Raw genomic sequence first — 13,019 nt, forward strand, 5'->3', positions numbered from 1 at the left:
CTAAACACCCTATATCAGGGGTAGGCAACCTTTTGAGCACAGTGTGCCGAGAATTTTTTTTCAAAGAAATTCAGAGTTTCGATTTTGTAACAAAAAAATGTCAAATTCATACTCTCAATCACAAAAAGGATTTTTTTTATAAAGTAAATGCTGTAAACTACTTTAGTAGTGAGAAATTAACATCCTGCACCTTCACACCTCAGCCCCAATTCCTGCAACTCCACACCTCAGATCACTGTCCCCCCTGAAAATCTACCCCATCACTGTACCCCCCTTCTCATCTGCCCCATCACTGTACCCCCCTTCTCATCTGCCCCATCACTATACCCCCCTGCTTTTCTGTCCCACCACTGAACCCCCTTCTCATCCCTCCCACCACTGTACCTGCCTGAACATCTGCCCCACTGCTGTACCCTCCTGCACTTCTGTTCTGTTCCACCACTGAATCCCTCCTGCTCATTTTCCACACCGCTGTACCCTCCTGCTCATCTGCTCCACCGCTGTACCCTCTTCACAGTGAAATCCCTTCTTTCTGAGATTGGTAGTGGCAACTAAGCGAGCCATCTTCCTCCAGATGGTGGACAGGGCTAGCAGGACTGTGATAGGCTTTAGAAGTGGCCAATAATGACAGTCCTCCTCCTCCGGAAAACAGGGACCCCCCCCCCCCCCCAGCAGAACTGCACCCAGTCTCTTCCCAATTACAAAAGCTGACGATCACAGCTACCCCAAAGGTAGAGACTCAATGTTTCCCATTTTTTACAATGTGTGGGGACACAGTGCCTCCCTCTCAGTGCAGGTGCAGTGTGGGGAATTCTGAAATTGGAATGCATCAGTGTCTCACTGACACTTTCCTGCACTGCTCTGCTGATGGGGAGGGAGTCGAGTGCCGTCAAAAGAGGCTTTGAGTGCCGCTTGCGGCACCAGTTCCGTGGGTTGCTTACCCCTGACATATATATTACATTCCGGCATATGTAATCAAAGTAGTCTTTTTTGTTAATTCAGAAAATGACTCACTGTCATCTCCTTAGGAAGCACGCTTCCATCTTCAATGTGGGCATCTGAAGCCCGCTCGTAGCTTGTTTCGAGATATGGTGCTGCTGGCTACCCAGCATGCACCTTCCAAAGTCTCATTGCATACAAAGAGTAGCAAACTCATTGTATTTCGGAGGCTGCCCATTGACTCCTGGGATTGATGACACTTATATCCAAAGAGCTAACGGGCAACTGCAGCAAGATACAGCGGAAGTGCACCTATATAATAGCCAAAAAAAAAACAACTGATTAGTGGCAGTGTAATAAGCAAAGCACAGGGGGGGAGTTGGGGGCAAACTTCAAATATTGTGTGAAACTCCAATTTAAAGAAGTTTTTAGTGAACGTTAGTGAAAGGAAAATTATAAGTAGGCCTACATAAGATCAGTTTATGTTTAGATGATACCCTGTTCCACCAATCTCCTTTTTATATTTACACCTTTCTCGTCATTTTCCAGCTTTTTCAGTCACATAAATAAGTCTATAATAATTCCTTGCTGCTCAAGTGCAGGAGGCCAATATAGGGGGCAGTTCGGGAGCATAATTCGATTAACTTATTTCTGTATGCAGGAGGCCAACATATGGATGAACTCTATGATGAAAAATTCAGAACCTGGACAAAAAAGTAAATATTTCTACGTCTGCCTGCAGGGACATCTTCAGGTGAAACTTGGTATTGCAGAACACAGTGCATTTGCTATAACTGCTATTAATACATATTAAAATTGTTTAGGCACTACCTTTCCTACCCCTCTCTGTCCCTAAATACTTACCTGGTTCCAGCACCTCTTCCCCCACCACCTGGTTTCACAAGAGAGCCATAAGCTTCTACTTCTGTCAGTCAAACTCCTGTGATGATTTAGTGGGGGAATGGTTTACCAGCGTTGACTGTGTCTATGGAATGTTGACACATTTGTAAAACATATTTCAAGAAGAATTAAGGGTATCAATATTTTATACACAGTTACATTGGTTCAGCTTGTAGTAGACATCATTATACCAGTGATCGCCACATGATTTTGGGTCCAGTGCTTAGTGGCTGGCCTGCTGCATTCTGAACACAGGAGGTCAGCCACTCAGCATCAACGCCATTCTTGAGGATGTTTGCATTCTCTGAATGAATGAAAAGTGTTCTCAAGGTGGAGAGCATGACATCACTGCCCTGCCTCTCCACTTTTTTCAATCAGAGAAAGCTGTGCATTCGATCAGAAGATGCAAAACATTATATGAATGGCACTGGTGCTGAGCGGCCGATTTCTTGTATTCAGAATGAGCAGGATAGCTGCTCAGCCCAGCAAGTGGAGATCACTGGAGTAGCTTTGTTTACTTCAGTGTTTTTCAGCTTCCAGGTTCATTGGCCAGCTATGGTATATACATAGTTACATGGTGGACCAATGTAACTATGTATAAATATACCATACCTGGAATTTGTCTTTAAGTGAAACTTAAAGTAAAACTAAATGAAAAACTTTTTTTTTTTAGTTTTGGATAGAGTGGAGATGGATTAGAACACCTGTGAGTTTTTATTGCTGTCTGTGTTCCAGTTAGAGAGATTCGTTCTCTCTATTTGTCCTGTTTACCATTATAATTATAATTGAAAGTGAAAATAAAAGAAAATCCCACATTTTGGGTTGTCCCCAGAACAATAATAGAGAGGAAATCTTCCAATGGGGACACTAGTTATGGTGACCTGGGAGTCCACAAGGAATTCCCTTAAACCGTAGTTCCACCCAAAAGTGGAACCTCTGCTTATCTGCTTTCTCCCCCCCTTTGGTGCCACATTTGGCACCTTTCAGGAGGGACAGGGGAATGAGTACTTGTTCTTGACAGGTACCCTTCCCCACTTCCAAGAGACAGGGCTTGCGGCGCCATCCCTCGGAAGTTTAGCTGCCTCCTCCATTCTCTGCCGCCAGGCCAGTCACAAAGCACGGCGTGCTTCGCGCATGGAAACCGGCTGTGAAGCCGAAAGGTTTCACTGCTGGGTCCTCTTAAAATGAATAGTGATGGCAGCACCCAAGAGCCCATCCAAAAAAGGCTGGGGTGCCAACATCAGAACCCTGGACAGGTAAGTGTCCTAATATTAAATCCTCTTTAATTCGCAGAGATTTCCTCTTACTTCCTCTCACTTCCTGTTTGACTGGAAGCAAAGTAAAATCTCTGTAATGGGACACAAATGGAAAAAAATAAAATAAAAAATCTGCCAGGGGTAAACGCTCCAAAATGAAAAAAGAAAAAGGCCTATAGTTCTACTTTAAGTCTGTGGTGTTCAGAGTCCTGCTGTATCTTATATGATGGATGCTGTAAGGCAGGGGTATCCAAACTTTTTTCAAAGAGTGCCAGATTTGATGACATGAACATGCATGAGGGCCGACCATTTTGCCTGACATTCTTGGAACCATACAAATTCGGTCTAAGGCCGCGTACACACGGGCGGATTGTCTGTCCAACTTAGTCCGCTGAACCGTGTTTCAGCGGACAATCCGCTGAACCGTGTTTCAGCGGACAATCCGCTCGTGTGTGGGCTTCAGCGGACTTTTTCAGCGGACTGTCTGACGAACAAAGTCTTACGGAATTTCCGTAATTTTGTCCGTTCAAACTTGGTTTTGTCCGTCCAAACTTGGTTTCAGCGGACAGTCCGCTCGTGTGTAGGCAAGTTGGACGGACTAAGTATGGCGCATGCTCAGAAAGGATTTACACGGCCGAAGGTTGCATTGCAGTGTATAGGACGTCGTTTTTCTAGTCCCGTCGTACGTGCTGTACACGTCATCGCGCACGCTTTCAGCGGACTGTCTGCTCATCGTGTGTGGTCAAGCAACGAACGTGTTACATACAGAAGAATCGTTTTTGTTGGCGGCCTCTTTAATACAAAGTCTCGCCTCGTTTGATGGACAGAACAGTTTTCCAATGGCAGCGCAGGAGACGGGACTTTCTATTACAAAGGCTGTCCATAAACAGGAAATTCTCCTCTCCTGTATGTATGGCACTCATCCCGCCCCTCCCTCTCTCCTCCGGGGCAGCCAGCATATATAGGCTCGGTTCACACAGGGGGCGACACGACTAGCCGCGCCGCAACCTGACAAGTCGCCCCCGTTCTGTACTACGGAACCGTTCTAAGAGGAGCGACTCGAGTCGCTCCGACTTAGAAAAAAGGTTCCTGTACTACTTTTGGGCGACCTCGGGCGAATTGCATTGACTTCTATACAGAAGTCGTTTGCAAGTCGCCGCTGAGGTCGCGGCAGGTCGCGGCGCGGCAAGTCGTGTCGCCCCCTGTGTGAACCGAGCCATACTCTCAGAAATTCGTTCAGGGCCACAAAAGATATATATGTCAAAATTACCAGGCAGGCCTTTCGAAACCGGAACGTGGGGCGGACTTTGGACATGTCTGCTGTAAGGGGATGCTTTAGTCTTACTTTATGGAATTGTCACAATCAACAAATCAATATTATCTTGTACTAGAAATCCTAGGTACCACTTATTATGTTTCATCAGGGGAAACGCAACACTTTATAAACTTTAGACAGCTAGCAGAACATGACAGTTTCCCTTCTAGTGCTTCCCTCCTCAATAGCTGCACTCAGCTTCCCCCTCTAGGGCTTCCTGTGAAGAAAAAAAAAGCGGTGACAGGAAGGTTCGTGCTCACTGCAAAGCCGCAGCCATCCTGTTTCTCTAATGCATTCTTATATCAGCTGCTGAAACCAAATGAGGTAACATGCCACAGCTCAGATCTGACAAAGGCACGCTTATGACAGGGGAACACACTAAACTTTGCGCATCTCATCAGAGATTCCAGTATGCATCATGTTAAATGATATTGAAGATGATAACTTGTATCTTTTGTATATTCAATAAACAGTTCAAATGTATATAAGATTATAGGATGAGCAGGGCCTTGTATTTTTTATTATTATTATACAGGATTTATATAGAGCCAACAGTTTGCTCAGCACATTACAAAATGAAGGCAGACATCCCAGATAGCTAGCAATTGGTTTGCAAGTTTGAAAATGACTTGCTAAGCTATTGCTAGACATGTCAGGCTTCACAAGTTTGTTGCACAATTGCAGCAAGTCCGCATTACATGACTCAAGATCAACTTTCTTAGCAAACAAAGTCTGCTGCATGTTCTGGTTCGGTTATGTTGTGCAATAGTCATCCCACCACAGGGGTCACTGTGGCTGAATTTTCATGCTGTAGACTTGCAGAGCTCTTGCTGTAGACTCACCACTGCAACTTTGCTCTTGCTAGAGACTTGCCATGCAAATGTGCTAGAAATTTGAAAAGTGTCAACTAGAACTTATACTTCAACATTAACAGACTTACAATTCAACACTGCCACACATTTCTGGCAAGTTATCCTTGCTATCTGGGTTACAGTTGCAATACAATTTGGTACAAGAGGAGACAGAGGGCCCTTCTCATTTGAGTTTATGATCTGAGAGGGAGTGTTAAGTGATACAAAATGTGATAACTGTGGTGCATGAGTGGATGGAGAAAGTAAAAACACAGGTTATTAGTTAGAATCAGGATAAGCTTCTTTAACCACTTCAGCCCTGTAAGGATTTACCCCCTTAATTATCAGGCCATTTTTTGCGCTGCGGCACTGCGCCGCTCTAGCTGACAATTGTGCGGTAATGCGACGATGTACACAAACAAAATTTATGTCCTTTTTTCCCCACAAATAGAGCTTTCTTTTGGTGGTATTTGATCAGCTCCATGGGTTTTATTTTTTGCGCTATAAACAAATAAAAAATACCCAAAAAATACAATGAATTTTGAAAAAACAAAACAATATATTTTTTACTTTTTGCTATAATAAATATCCAAAAAAACAAATTTCTTCATCAGTTTAGGCCAATATGTATTCTTCTACATATTTTTGGTAAAATAAATTGCAATAAGCGTATATTAATTGGTTTGCGCAAAAGATATAGTCTACAAAATAGAGTATATATTTATGGCATTTTTATTATTCATTTTCTTTTTTTTACTAGTAATGGCGGTGATCAGCAATTTTTAGCGGGACTGCGACATTGCGGCAGACAGATAGGACACTTTTATGGTACCATTGACATTTATACAGCGATCGGTGCTATAAATAGCTACTGATTAATGTATAATATCACTGGCAGAGAAGGGGTTAACACTAGGGGGCGATCAATGTGTTAAATGTTCCCTAGCGAGGTTTCAACTGTGGGGGGAGTGGACTCACAGGGAGCAGAGAGAGATCGCTGTTCCTGATTACTAGGAACAGCAGATCTCGCTCTACTTCCCAGACAGAACAGGGATCTGTCTGTTTACATTGACAGATCCTCGTTCTGGCTCTCTGAGGAGCAATGGCGGCTCGCAGGCCGACATCGAGGCTGCTGGCCACGTGTATTGGCTCCGGTGTCACGGGTCCTCTATAGCTCTTAAAAGCAGCCGACATACACCTATCTCGGTTGCGCAGCTGTGCCAACCTGCCACAGTGTAATGATGGTGGCTGGTCAGCAGTTAAAAAGAGGGGTTTTCAGGTATTGTCTAAAGATGGATACAGTTGGAGACAGTTGGACAGGATGGGGTAGGGAGTTTCAAAGTATGGTTGAAGCTCGGGAGAAGTCCTGGAGGCAAGCATTGGAGGAGACAACAAGAGAGCTAGAGAGCAGGAGGTCTTGGGAGGAACGAAGAGAGCGGCTTGGTTGGTATTTTGAGGTTAGTGATGTAGCTGGGGGCAGAGTTGTGGGTGACTTTGTAAGTTGTTGTTAGTACTTTGAATTTTATTTGTTGGGTGAAAGCCAGTGAAGGGATTGGCAGAGAGGGGTGGAGGACACTGAACTGAATTTAATTGTAACTACTGTCTCCCTTAATTTTGTATAGAGCTGCACAAACTATTGACTTTATATAAATCCTGTATAATAATGTGCTTTTGAGAATTCAATGTAGATATCAGAAAGCAAAACAAAAATGAAAATAGTCAAAGAAAACTGAAATATAGCACAGCTGAAAATTAAAGTTATTGCTTCACATTAGGTGACAGCTTTTATTTGGTCAAATGCATGTAAACTGAATGTATTATTCTACCAAGTTTTGAGCTCTATGTGAGGCAGGATCTCATCAAATATTCTTTCTGCAGCTGTTCTGCTGAGAATCGCTAAATGGGTCGGAGTGGACACACAACCCCTTCCTCTATTCAAGCAGAGATGGACACATTTATTTACTCACTTTAAAGAGGAAGTAAACTCTTCCACTCTGATGATCCAGCCCAAATCGCATATTACTGTTTAAAGAAACTATAAAAAAACTTGTTTCCAGGGGTTAGGCAGCGCCATCTTAAGTATTAGTCCACAGTGGAGTGTATTTCCGCCCTTACATTGAGCACTTCCTGTACTGTTAACCAAGCCTCCTTCTTAATCCAACGTTTCTATGGCAACCCTGCTTCCCTGTTCATAGCTGACTTGTTTTATTTCATAGTATTTACTTGTGCCAATTATCTAATGCTTGCCTTTGTCAGTCTTATCAGCTTCAGCTGATAAGACTGCAGTAATGGCCAGGTTTATACTGCCAGTGATGTCACATGGTCACATGGTGTGTAGGAGTAAGCTCTGAATGATTCTGCAGCCTCCTGAGATATCAGTGGTGTGACGTAGGAAGTGCTGATAACAGATAGACAAGCACATAGAGAGTGTGCCGTAAATCAGGGGAGATCTGGGCATGCTCAGTGACGTCATTCTAAAGAACAAAAAGGATTACAACAATACTAAGCAAGTAAGGAGATATCCAAAGCAGTGTTCATTAGGGTTTTTTATGCTGATTTACATGGGACAAAGTTGTGGGGGAGAGTTTACAACCACGTTAAGCAATCTTACAATGTTGCAGGTGGTGCTGGGCTTTCTTAAGAAAGTCCAGCATGCTTTGTCATAGATTCACCTTTTAAGAGATGCTTAAATAATTATATTACAAATTTGTTTATGGGCTTATAAATGTAGGGAAATACAGAGACAGCAATCCTACATATGCAGACATGGTGTCCTGCTGGGTGCCTTTCTGTGCATGGCTGTCTACCTATAGAAGTCTTGGAGTCTGCTAATTACCATTGCAACTACTAAAGGGTGTTCTGGCCCTAAACCCTCTCTCCCACAGTTCTGTTCAAGAGAAAATAAATCTTTTACATTGAAATTTGCATTCAAGAAGTGTCTAGCGCCCATGAATCTACCTTGTATTACACCCACAATGCCTTGTAACCCAATCTACAAGGAAAGATGTCAGCTGTCCCTAGCTCCGGGAGGTTCTCATTAGACCAAAGAGAACCTGGGACCTTGCTACATATAGATAGACTTTAAAGCTGAAAATAATGGGATATGGACAATTAAGGATTATATTGTGGCTTGCTCTGCTAAAATGCATAGACTGCTTTTTCAAATAAACATCTTGTACAGAATAGACAGAGAACCAAACCCTTTTATGGTAGAAATCCCCCAAAGCATTTTTATGAAGGTTTGCAACCAATCTACCATGGTATGAAAATACATCTTCACTAAAATCCCTCTGACTGACACCTGGCTCAGCCTCTCAGCGAGCCACTGAGCGCCAGAGCTGGCCGCTCCCCGCCCCTCCTTAGTCCAGCGGGCGAAGAAAGGGCAAAGCAGAGAGCTGTGACTGACAGTCTGCAGCTCTCTGCCCACAGAGCTGTCAGAACCGAGCAATCAGCGGTGTTTAATCGCTTGATTCTTAGAGCAGAGGGGACAGATGCAGTATCAGACCGATGCTGCACCCACCTAGGTAAGTATAAATCTTAAAAAAAAAACAACAAAGCAACGCTTCTCTTTTAAGAAAGCGCAATAGTACAAACGTATTACCCCTCGGCCATATAAAAGACAGTACCATATCCACCTTGATAAAAAACCTTCAAAGATGCATTCCCCACCTTTGGCACCTGCTATAGATCATACAGTTACTTTCATTAGTCAGAAAGCTCTAACCTGGCCAATGAGAAGTCTGTCTATCAACAGTTCCAACATACTCATGCCTGGGGTATCCAAACAATGACCCCATAAATTGTCAAATTTTACGGGGACATCCCGTATGATTAATAGATGTACTTCTCTAATCGAAGAGTTTCCCCATGCATTGCATCCTTTTGTATTGAGACAATTTAATTGATAAAAAAAATTCTGTGAGTGATTCCTGAGGCCAATGGACAGCAGGATGTTTTTCTCAACCAATGTTTCATCCATCTGAGTGGCTTGGGTAACTCAATAAACCATCTTATTGTTTATGTTGTCATTCTGTCCCTTGAACATCACTCGTGACACCTTACTGTAATCGTATTTGGCTCCTAACTGACTCGTTTTCCTGCTTGAATCCATTATGGTTATTTTGATTTTTGCAATTCACATTGCTGTATGTAGACTTTGTGCATGCAATGATGTTAAAAAACAAGATAAAATCTTAAACATAGGTTGCATAACAAAAAAAAGATTCTGCATGCTCCACCACCTTCTGTACACCTCTTCACATATATACTGTATCCACAATTTGAAAGAATGAGATAGATCAACACATATTTTATATATTTTGTTTATATAACTGTGCAAATCGCTATATAAATCTTCTATAATAATAATATCATCTCTTCCTTCTACCTTATCAGCACCCGTTTCCCAGACCATAGAACCATTTAAAAAACGATAGGCAGACACTAATAAACATAACAAGTACAACCACAATTAAAAACAAAAAAAAAAAAAAAAACAGCTTCCGTCCTCTATAGTCCTCTAACCTATCATAATATAAAAAAGAACACCTCTCTGTAAGATGTAGATATCTCCTGTGTGGTCTACATCTTTGGTCTTGAAATCTTCTGTGGCACTACCAACACGTACACATTAACTTCCTATACCAGGGGTCTCCATACTTTCTAAACAAAGGGCCAGTTTATCGTCCTTCAGAATTTTAAGGGGCCGAACTGTGGATAGCGGGAGTGGAAATTTTCTTGGCATCAGTGGGAGTAAAACGTCACCACATTTGGTATTAGTGGGAGAAATGGTGCCCCATTGTTGATGTCAGTGGGAGAAATGGTGCCCCATTTTTGATGCCAGTGGGAAAAATGGTGCCCCATTGTTGATGTCAGTTGGCAGAAAGTGTCTTATATCAGTGGGAGGAATAGTACCCCAAGGGCCAGATAAAGGCAAGCAACGGGCCACATCTGGCCCCCGGGCCGCAGTTTGGAGACCCCTGCCCTATACAAATTAATGGTGTTCTGCCTCTACTGAAGGAGTACAGCTTTATTCAAGTCTATGGGGAGTTGCTGCACTAGCAGTGAAGCATAACATTTCTGCACTAGGCATGTAAATAGTGCGGAAGGACACCGCTGTCATAGAGAAGTAAGTATGCTCCAAGTTGAGGGGTTCTAGGTTAGGGGGTTAGGCAAGGGTCAAGTCCTGGGGAAAAAAGTGTGGGAACTCCCACTCAAGATCCACTCCCCCACCAAAAAAAAATAAAAAAAAATGATACGCTCATATGCTCAAACGCTTCAAAAGTGGTATTTTTCATCCAATTTTCGTATTGTGTGTATGAAGCTTAACTGTTAGTACATAAAAAAAACAATCCTCAATAAACATAAATACGGTAATTCTCTGAATAATCAGAATTCATTCAATTGTGCTTCCATGCAAATGTGAACATCATGTTCTGATCTTTATTGAGGAATGTTATTTTGTATATAGAGTGTTTATGTGGTGAGTTTACACTTTTCATTGAACAGAGTTTGGATAACACAGGGTTAAACGGAAAGGTCATAAATGAACTGCACATTATCTGGACAGAATGCTTGGGGAGATAGTGATGTGTTCCTGCTTAGGAGATGTATGTTAGCTTGGGGGGCTGCAAATTCTGCAGGGCTCCAACACACACTCGCTGCTATTCCAACCCTTCACATATTTCCACATAAACTTCCCTCCTGGCATTAAACTTTGCCAGGTATTATGCTCAGCTTACCACTCCAAACTGATGTTCCTCCCTCAGCTCACCTCTCTCCCTGCATGTCCTGTGAGCAGAATAGCTGATCTACCCGTCAGCTAGACCTAGACCCGATCTACCCGTCAGCTAGCTGTGATTGACAGGTAGATCGAAGCGGAAGCTGTCATGGGGCCCCCTACTGGCAATTGGAAAAAATATACCGCGCTAAGAAGAAAACATAAATACAAATAAACTATATGTGAAACAGGCTGCAGAAATAGATGTGATATAACACCCAACAAATATGCAAAAATAGAAAACTGTGCCAACCTTATACTAATGTAAATAATAAAAATGAAAAAAGATATATAATAAAAAAACAATATTAAATAAAAATAAAAATAAAAAATATGGAATGTATTATCAAAATGTGTAGGTGATTATCACAAATGATTATAACAATAAGAACACCTTAAGTGCAAAATGAAACACAGAAATGCATCAAGAAATAGTGTCAAAAACAAAAGTCCAATCATAGAAAGTTCATATGTGAATCTGGATGAACGATTGTGACACCACAGTGACTCAACACGATCCAAAAGCGCATAAAAGTGCCCGCCACCGTATATTAGATGTGCTTACCAGAAAATAGGCAAGTTAGGGCGTTTATATATACTCAATGGGTCCCATCAGAAGATATCCTCCTCTTTAGTGGGTCAACTCTTCATCTCATAATAGTGCCCTCCGGATAATAATGATACTTCGTGATCCCAAATGGGGAGCTCAGTAATGCCCAAAAAAGAAAGGAGCTAACATGGCATAATATCGTTTGGATAGTTTATTAAAAGAAAAAAGGTAGCACACTTACATGTGTATGGAAAATCTACAGCTTGTGTAAACGGTATAAAAAAAGCCGGCCGGCAGAAACAGGAGCCCGTCCTCCTCTCAAACAGCGTGGTAGCGTCACTGCGTGCCCTCCCAGACGCGTTTCGTCACATCTGACGTTGTCAATGGGGAACATTACACAAGCTGTAGATTTTCCATACACATGTAAGTGTGCTACCTTTTTTCTTTTAATAAACTATCCAAACGATATTATGCCATGTTAGCTCCTTTCTTTTTTGGGCATTACTGAGCTCCCCATTTGGGATCACGAAGTATCATTATTATCCGGAGGGCACTATTATGAGATGAAGAGTTGACCCACTAAAGAGGAGGATATCTTCTGATGGGACCCATTGAGTATATATAAACGCCCTAACTTGCCTATTTTCTGGTAAGCGCATCTAATATACGGTGGCGGGCACTTTTATGCGCTTTTGGATCGTGTTGAGTCACTGTGGTGTCACAATCGTTCATCCAGATTCACATATGAACTTTCTATGATTGGACTTTTGTTTTTGACACTATTTCTTGATGCATTTCTGTGTTTCATTTTGCACTTAAGGTGTTCTTATTGTTATAATCATTTGTGATAATCACCTACACATTTTGATAATACATCCCCTACTGGCAATGCCTGAATGGTCAGGTGTTGGCACTTACTACTGCGAGCTGTGTCGGCAGCTGCTGGTGTAGCACCTGCCACACAGCTTGCATACTTCAAAGTCTTGCAGGACACGGCTGCTAACGGGAACTGAGTTCCTGTTGTGGAAAAATTACAGGAACTCCGTTCCCATGCGTTGCCGCAGGACTTGAGCCCTGGGGTTAGGGTAAAGGGGCTAAACTTTTTTTTAGGGGAAGCATAGCTGTCCTCTATTGGATTTCTTATTAAATTTGTATTTTTTCCAGGGTGCAAATACAACCCCCTTACAACCTGTGTTCCTGCACTCATCCCCTTCTGCACACCCCAACATTAGTTCATGCCTCTTTTTGCAATAACCTCCTTTATCATAAATGATACTAAAAGCAGTATTAAACCCAAAAGCAAACATTTATTATATTTCAGCTTACCAATTCTTAAGCCTTGTACACACAATCGGATTGTTGGCAGACAAAACGCCAGACTTTTGTCCAAAGGGCGTGTGCCGTGAACTTATCTTGCATACAAACAGTA

General features: G+C 42.4%; 1 protein-coding gene across 8 annotated transcripts in view; it reads right to left on the minus strand.

The window, feature by feature from the left end:
* WIPF1 (WAS/WASL interacting protein family member 1) overlaps positions 1-13,019 on the minus strand; it is a 125,335-nt gene that overhangs the window by 25,838 nt on the left and 86,478 nt on the right. The gene's annotated exons all lie outside the window — the stretch shown is intronic.

This window comes from Lithobates pipiens, unplaced genomic scaffold, assembly GCF_037356315.1.
Source record: "Lithobates pipiens isolate NorthernLeopardFrog02 unplaced genomic scaffold, aLitPip1_a1.2 Scaffold_22, whole genome shotgun sequence".
NCBI classification, from domain to species: Eukaryota; Metazoa; Chordata; class Amphibia; order Anura; family Ranidae; genus Lithobates; species Lithobates pipiens.